The sequence below is a fragment of the Rosa chinensis genome, chromosome 6, assembly GCF_002994745.2.
Source record: "Rosa chinensis cultivar Old Blush chromosome 6, RchiOBHm-V2, whole genome shotgun sequence".
Classification (NCBI taxonomy): Eukaryota; Viridiplantae; Streptophyta; class Magnoliopsida; order Rosales; family Rosaceae; genus Rosa; species Rosa chinensis.
Window position 1 is genome coordinate 7,228,837 of NC_037093.1, and position 8,875 is coordinate 7,237,711.

At 39.9% G+C, this 8,875-nt stretch overlaps 1 pseudogene; it reads right to left on the reverse strand.

Annotated features, from left to right (window-relative positions):
- Positions 1–257: 257 nt before the first annotated feature.
- LOC112172679 lies at positions 258–8,082 on the reverse strand (annotated as a pseudogene).
- Between the last annotated feature and the right edge of the window lie 793 nt (positions 8,083–8,875).

The following is an 8,875-nucleotide window of genomic DNA, read 5'->3' on the forward strand; positions in this document are numbered from 1 at the left end:
TGCCATATAACAGATCTTAGCAAAGGAGAAAAGAGAGAGTTTATCAAATAGAAACATGTCAAAATCAGAACAGTATTTCCCATCTCTGATCCTAAAATTCTTTCCCTGCCGTGAATCCCGTTTTGAGGTAAACCCACTCCTAATCCAGATCCCATGGGGTATTTTGATACCCCATCCTTACATGTGTGACTGTGACATCCTTTCTTTTCCATATAAACATGGAGATTTAGAACAGTAAATAATCTATACAATGTGAGTTCTAAATGAATAATCAAATAAGCATTACCTAACTTAACGAATAACAATGATACCATTATCAAGTAAGAATAATGTAGACTAGACAGCACAGGTTACCAATCATCCTCATCTCCATCAGCAAATCATCCATTTTTGGGCAGGGCCTAGAACCCACCAATGCCCATCCCTAGCTAAGCACCTCACTAAAACAATTCAATTCATTCCACCAAGAACCAGATTGGGAAAATGATATTCACTCCAAATGGTTCCCAAAATAACCCTAGTGATAGAAGTGCCAAATTTAACCAAATTCGCCTCATCTTAGAAGTGGCACAGTCACCTGAAGAGCTGTTCCATTTGCATAATACAGCAGGTCTAACCCAGTATTAATTACAATCACCACAGCAAAGTCCATTAAAAAATTTATTACACTAAGTAGCAGATCATCACTTCACAGCCTGCTACCATCACTTGCATTAGATCACTGCCAGCATATCTCTCATCATCATCCTCATCCAACACAAGCTGTCTCTGAATGTCCTGATAGATGGTCAAATGCCGATTCAGCTGCTTCCCCCCAGATGTAAAGGTCAACTTGGGATGATCACTCGAACCACCAAAAAGAGGGCGTCCTTGTCGGTCTCTACCTCCCCTGATACCGTGGCTACCTGACCCAAGCCCAGCCATTGCTGCAGCAGCAAACGACATTGCACCTTTAGAACCATAAGAATTACTACTCCTGTGGTCAACAGAATCTGATCCTCTAACTGCAGTAGCTATGCTACTAGATCCAGAAGCAGGGTTAGTCTGGCTGTCACTTGTTGCTGAAGCTAAAGTAGTATCCTCAGCAGCGTCTCCCAATTTCACATCATGTACTTTGTCTGGCGTGCAAACAGGAAGAGAGTCATCTCTGAGAACCTGCATGGCACATATAGATAAAAAATAGTTAAAGCATGGCACACACCAACTCGTATACTGCATAATACAAGTAAAAGATTCAGTTAGCATACATCATCCTGGTCATCATCTTCTTCGTCTGAGATATCATCATCTTCAATAACCAATGCGTCATCAATCTCAGCAGGAGATACATCCAATTCCTCATCCTACAAATTAAAGAAACACAAATGACGTTTCAGAAAAGGGAGATTTCGGACATAACCAATCAGGACAAAGTATGCCAGTAAAAGGAAGAGATTACACGATCTAAAAAAATACAGATCTATAAACGATAACGTACAACATAAATTGACCAATTATCTGACATCCAATTCCTGCAAAACAAATGAAGAAATGATGTCATTGAAAAGGAACGTGGAAGGGGGAGGCTAAACGACAAGGACACCCAAATGAATATAATTGATTGTTGTGTTGCATAAACATGTAATGTAGAAGGAATATCTAAGATACGTGTCACAATGAACTAAACTAAATAAAAAGAATCCGATACCAGTCGGTTAAAACTACAATTACGGATATTGTTTTGGTAGCAGTAACACACCTCAGAAGTAGTGTCCCCATTCACAGGTTTCATTTGAACATCTTTATCAAGAGCTGCTCTTCTGCGAGCTGCATTCCTTGTTTGAGGGTCTCTTGCTTCCTCCTGAGAAGGTTTCAAAACCGCTTTACCCTTCCCTTTAGATGAGCTCGTGCTCTTCTCTTGTGAAGGTTCCCTCTTAGCAGCATCACCTATATTTACAGATGTTCTGGAACGAGTTGAATGGCGACGATTGGTAGAAGCAGGATTTGAAGTAGACAGAGATGAAGCACCAGCTCCTGTAGGAGTATTTCCAGATTCAGAATTTCCAGCAGATGCAGCAGCCTTCTGACCAGAATCACTTCGCTGAATTCGAGGCCAAAGAAACTCTTCAACAGCAACTAAGCTTGCTAATGGGTCAATCAGTACAGCATTCGATGAATAATCTCGGAGAGCCTTTTCTCCTTGTGCTCGACATAGACGCAACTTAAAGGGCTGGGATAATGCACTAAGTCCAGAGGAGAGGCATGCACTTCCAGTACATGACCTAGATGAATGACACAGCAAAACAGGGAACCGCTCTAAAGAGGACAAAGCACCTTGTAGCTTCTGAACTATGATAGTCATTGGGGCTACTCTTCCTTCATCAATATTCAAAGGAAGAGCAACAGCAACAAATGACTTAAACCACTTGAGGGCTTGTTGACGAAGCTTAGGCAAATTAGCTTCTGAAATTCTCTCCTTCGAGAAGTAGCCACAAGAAAAATAGTTCAGCAAAGCTGCAACAACACCGCTACCTATGAACTCAAAGGTAGACATACCATCCCCTTTGCTTAGTTCGGCTACCATCTTGGCTACCACACCAATCAAATACTCTTCCTTATATGCATTACTATCAACTAAGCGAGACCCAGAAGCTTTTGATTTTCCCTTTGCTTTTATTTTTGGGTCATCTACACCGGCATTCAACTTCACACACAGATTTTTTAAATGTAATAGATCATCAGTGACACCAACTTCACCCGCCCCAGGGTCTGAAGGGAAGTACTTGTCCTTAAAACGCTTTTGCACATGTACTCACAGCTACACGAAGGCTGGAGTTGACAGTTGGGATCTCCACTGAACTTGGAGGCGAACCAACAGTTACCAAAGCAGGAATCTTCAATTCTTCCAATGAATTTCCATCTGGATTTGAGTTACTGTTGCGACGTCTATAACGCCTAGAACGTGATGATCCCGGCACAGAATCATTGTCCTTTTCAGCAGAAGAGACTTGTGAAGTAACTGAATTCGGAGTACCAGCTAAAATAAGTTGGTCAACAGCATGAACCACACCTTCTCTGACAAACACCTTGGAGAAAGTCTTGGGAAGCTTCTCCATGAGTATCTCGGCAATTTGGAGAGCAGGAACCAAGACATGCGGATCTTTCCATGCTAAAACACCGGCTAAGAAACTAATGAATCCATTAAAAACAGAAAAATTAGTAGCTGTAAGTTTAAAATAACCCAGTATCAGCATATCAAGAGATATATGGATATCATATAAGATTACCTTGCAATATTTGTCATACTTAACAAAGACTCAATCATCTCTGCAGGGCTGAAGTACATTAACTTCCCGATGACCGATAGACATTTGTGGCGAACAGGGCCATTTACACTAGAGCCATAAATCTGCTTGACAGATGTCCACACATCATTTGCCATCTATATCAATTAATAAACTAGACATTAGCTCTGAAAATAAACCAACCTGTATAAACACAGGAAGGAGATCCATTCCAAATTGCTGAAGAAGACCAGGCTGTTCGTTCAATAATTTCTCACGAGCTGAAACCTCAGGAGCGCTTCCACTGGTATCTTCGGGCTTCCCAGAACTGCTACCAGATGACTTTTTCACAATAGGTCCTTTCATAAACAAATTGAAACTGGACGGCATGGAGATGGTTCCTTGTGGAAGTGGAGGAAGCAGCTCATTTGCAAGATTGACAATCTCAAAAATCTAGGTTGGAAGGAGAAAAAAGAAAAAATGTCAATGATAGATAAATTGCAATATCTGATGACATGCGTAACACATAGAAGGAATGAAGCGCAACCAAATTATACATGTATTAAAACCAAGCCACAATTAAGACCGGACAACAAACTTTAATAGTGGAGACGAAATCAGACACCTCATAATTCACAATTTCAACCCACATAAAACCCTATAACATTCTATTTTGCTGCTTTCAGTTGTCCATAAAACTAAGACATACAATCGCTAGACCACAAGCTCTCATTCAAATCTAAACTGACGTGGAACAAATGGAATAAATATCTAAACAGGAATACACCAGTAGGGGTCTGGGAATCACAGCTTCTGGGAATCACAGCTAGAGAAAAAATAAAAAAAGTTCCTAATTCACAACAGTTTTTGCATCAAACCAAAGGGTTTGAGCCATTTATTGAAAGCAGAGTGAAGTTAATACCTTGAACTCAAATCTATTACACTTAATACCTTGAACTTCATAGCATGGAGATATTTAAAAGACAATAACCTGGAAAAAAATGTGTAACTGCATTTACATACTAGTTCTTAGTAATTAGATGAACTTATTTTAATATAATATGAAGTATGCTCCCTAAGTAATTGCAGAAGCAAACCACTCATATTATTACTTAATGTGGATCAAGATGTCCAGGACATAGGGGTTGGCAATAAACTTATGGTGACGGCAAAAAACTAGTTTACACAATCAAAAAGCAAAACTACTCGCAAATTCCAAATATTAACTTATACAAGAAAGCCAATAAAATGTAAAATATCTGAAAAACTTCACTCAGCCCATGCAAAAACCATTTTGTTTAACTCACTTACATGTAGTCACACACATACAATTATTGGCTTTCATGTGCGCACAATTCTTGTTATAGGTATATACATATATATAAATATACACACAACCACATATGATTATCTCTGAAAAACTTCACTCATGAACGAAAGGTCTACAAGAGTTTGACGCGGATCTAGATGTAGGCTATGTTACAACACTGTTCTTCCGCTCTCTAGGACAACAAACTGATCTTTGAGAAAGATCTAGAAAAGAAAGCCGATACAGGAAACAGATCCTATTCAATCCAACACAAACGCACCCAATTCCTACAAAATTTGGCATGGATCTAGATCAGCACTAGGTTACGACCTTGTTGATATGCTCTCTAGGACAATGAACTGCTCTTGACGAGAAAGAACTAGAAAAGGAAATCCATAAATTACTTATAATATATATATATATATATATATATATATATATATATCTGAGAATCTCTGATCATGCATAAAGAACTGCTTTTGCATGAGATATAACTATCAACTATAAACTAGATAAGCTGAATTTCATATTTGAAGAAAATTCACCAAAAGCACTGCAAACACAACCTTTTCCAATCCAACTCAAGAGTCAAAACCAAGAGATTACTACAACATAAGTTCAGAGAGACAAAATAAAGACATTTAAGTTTCAGATCTAGTCAATAATATGAATTGTGAGGTACGATATTTAGTATTGATATTGTAACACTGATTAAAACAATTGAAGAATGTCAGTCTGACAACTACTATTTACCGTTAATGGGGTTAATTAGGAGCTAAGAATACGGTTTTTTGGGGCGCCTTTACTGTAACACATACTTCTCAATCAACATATGCATTTGAAATAGTTAGACGGAGAACCTAGAATTTAACTTAAAAGGAAGCAAGAATCACCTGTTCTGCTGGTCTGCTTAGAGCAGGAGAAACTGTAGTGTTGGAAGAACTGCCTGAACCCGAAAGTACATCTTTGAGAATGCCAGTTATCCCTGGAGAAAGCAAAGTTTTAGCTCCTAATGGAGAACCACTTGTGCAGGTTGAAAGTAGCCGGATTAAGCCCTGGATGGTTTGCAAGTCAAAATTGAAACCCTCATACACGTATCATGCATGTGTACTGTGTTTATCCAAATTTCAAAAGAAAATGCAAACAAACAAATTAGACATACCGTATAAGTAGGTGTACTGAGAGATGAATGCCCACCTCCAGAATTGCTGGTAGAAATAAGGGATGCAGGTTGAGCAACTAGTCCATGGTTGCATAGTTCATCAAGTTTGTCAGGCGATGATGCAAATGATTCAGCAATTCGAGTCAGACATACAGAAGCATGCTCCAAAACCTACAGCAATAACATGCGCACATCCTCAATGGAGAGAAAAGGGGAAAAAAAGAAGAAGTTGAAACTCAGAAAAGTAGAAATACCTTAGCATCATGATATTGCAGAAGATTTGTCAGTAATGGGACAGCTTCCATCACAAAGTCAGCTGCATCTGAAGGAAGTTTCTTGCACATATTCGCAGCAGTTGATAATGCCACACGCTGAAACATAGATACAGTTAATGAAGATCCCAAGTGAATAGATGACGTCCTTTCAGCTACCAAAAAACAGTTGCAAAATAATATAAATGGATTACCTGGACTACTGTGGAAAAGAAATCCAGATAAGAAAGCACTGCCATAAGAGCACCAGCTCGTAGACAGGCAGTTGGGTGTTCCTGAGATATTTTCTTCAGAGCTTGCAGTGACTGTTCACATCATAATAACTCACTAATATCAGAATGCAGGATTCCAGAAGTACATCTCAAAAAATCAAAGACGGCCTATTACTTCAAAGAAAGTAGCATTTAGCACAATAAGTAGTATTGAATCGTCTCAGTTTATATCATTATTTGCAAAAGACAATAGAGACCAAAATACAAGACAAGAACCAATTTCTTACCATTTTGAATGTCACATTATTATTGTTATTATTTTGGTCACTTCCATTAACCGTCAAAGAAGCCTCTCCACCCAGATGATTCAAACATCTTTAGTTCATTTTCAGAATCTTTTTGTTGCCTCTCATAATCCGACCCTGCACCCTCTGTATTCTCCTCCTCTCTCTTCTCCTCATTTGAATTACTGGCGGTACCCGAATTGGAAGGCACATTTGAATAACTGGTGGTACCCGAATTGGAAGGCACACAGATCCCTGAGCGCACAGGTGGGTGAAGACTAAACAAGCCGACCATATTCCAAACCAGTCCCACCAAAGTACAGTAGTCCTCAAGGCCCAGACGAAAAGACCAATTTTGCAGAAGTGGAATATGCACTAGACCAGTAGTCGAACTCACATATTGTGAATCTTCTCTGATGCAAGACTTGGTTCGATCCCATAGAATATAAACCTGTGGTGCTCGATGTGGATACCCGGCCAACCGTATTTGGATCTGGACCTTGTAATTCTTGCCATGATAGGTAATGGGAATATAACCCTTGATCAAAGGAATGGGAGTGCTACGTAGATGAACCCCCAACTCGGGAAAATCAGAAATAAGGTTCTTGAGGCCATTTCGGAGGTGCTCATCAGTGATTCCTTCGGGTATCTTAGTAGAGGAGACAGAGGGAGTCAACTTATTGTTGCGGCGCTTTATGAAGGGAGGCCATGAACCAAAAGCACCAACTAGCTCAACAATTAGGATGGATAAAATGGAGTGATTTTTCCATTGCTGAAGGTAAGGAATGTCGACCTTGCCACAAGGTCTAACCCACTGATGATTTGCTTCCAACACCTCATCATATTTGGCAAGCAGGTAGATATCCGGAGGTGCTCTCGGAAAATCAGGGGTCAACCACCCTACAATGGCCAAATTATGCTTTTTCCTAGACTCAATCAAACCAGAAAACCCGATCAATGTCTTGCTGGATCCATCCTTGTAGCTAAACTGGGAAATTCCAAGCTGAAAATGATATAATCCCAGAGACGATAATTGATTCTCAACCGCGGACAAATCAGAATATGGCAGCCCTGCATTGTTAGCAAGCAGATCACGGATTGCCGTAGCCCACTCCATTTTATTTTACTGTTTGAGAACGACAAAATAATCAGAAGTTATTGAGACATTCCCAAAAAATTCAACATAAACAATTCAAGTATTCAACATCCAAGAATTCAAGATCAAAACATCAGAACCAACAAGATCAAATGGAAAATTCGAAATCGAACCCAATTTACATATCACCAAAAATCAGAATTAAGAAGAAGAGGAGGAGAGGATGAGAAGAAGACGGAGAGAGAGATACCCAATTTGCTAAATTGCTAGTTGCAGGTTGCTGCTGGAGGTGGAGGCGTGGAGCTCGGCGGTGGGGGCTGGGTAGGGCTTGAAAGGCTGGAGGTGGAGCTCGGCGGTGGGGGCTGGGTAGGGCTTGAAAGGCTGGAGGTGGAGCTCGCCGGTGGGGGCTGGGTGGAGCTTGAAAGACCGGAGACGCCGAGACTCGGGAGAGAAGCAGGTTCGGGACTCGGGAGTTCGGTGGGGCTTGAAATGCCAGAAAAGAAATCTATATACCTAATTTTTTTTTTGGACCCAAAAAGCCTGGTAGGGCTTGAGCCCAACCCACCTTGTCATTACCTGAGTTCAAAAATAGTAAAAAGTACTCATCAAAGAAAATGTTAAGAATATACTTCAAAAATAAATAGGGGTTGTGCCCGTTTGCCCAAAATCTCATGGTATTTTACCCAATCAATCTATCATCCTTGTATTTTGCTCATTTATACAAACTTTAGGGGAAAAGTCTCTTTTCTAAAGTAGTACCTAGCATATCCTAGGCTGACTTTTGGGTCCAAAACTCAATTTTTCTTAGAAAAACATGTTCCAATTTCTGAGAAAAGCAAAACTAGCATTCAACTTCAATTTGATTGATATGGCACCCAAGAGCTTGCTTAAGACCATGTAGAAGACCCCAAGCTTCCGCATCAAGAATCTCACCAATTCCCAAGTTTACCTGAAACCCTTTGATCCAATTGCCATTAGAGCATCTAATGACACCACCAGCACCAATTTTTCCTGATGGACCATGTCTAGTTCCATCCACATTCAGTTTAAAAATCCCAGCAGGAGGCTTCAACCAACTCAGCAAATTCAAGCAATAATTTCTATCCACATTAACTTTAGCTTGAGCAGTGATCCATTCGGTAATAGCAGAGATAACAAGCATACAAGGATTTCTAGGCCTTTGAAAAGAAACATCAAAAACACATTTGTTTCTCCATTTCCAAATGAACCAGCAGATGAAAACAAAGAAAGAACACCATTGAATATCAACGCTAGTT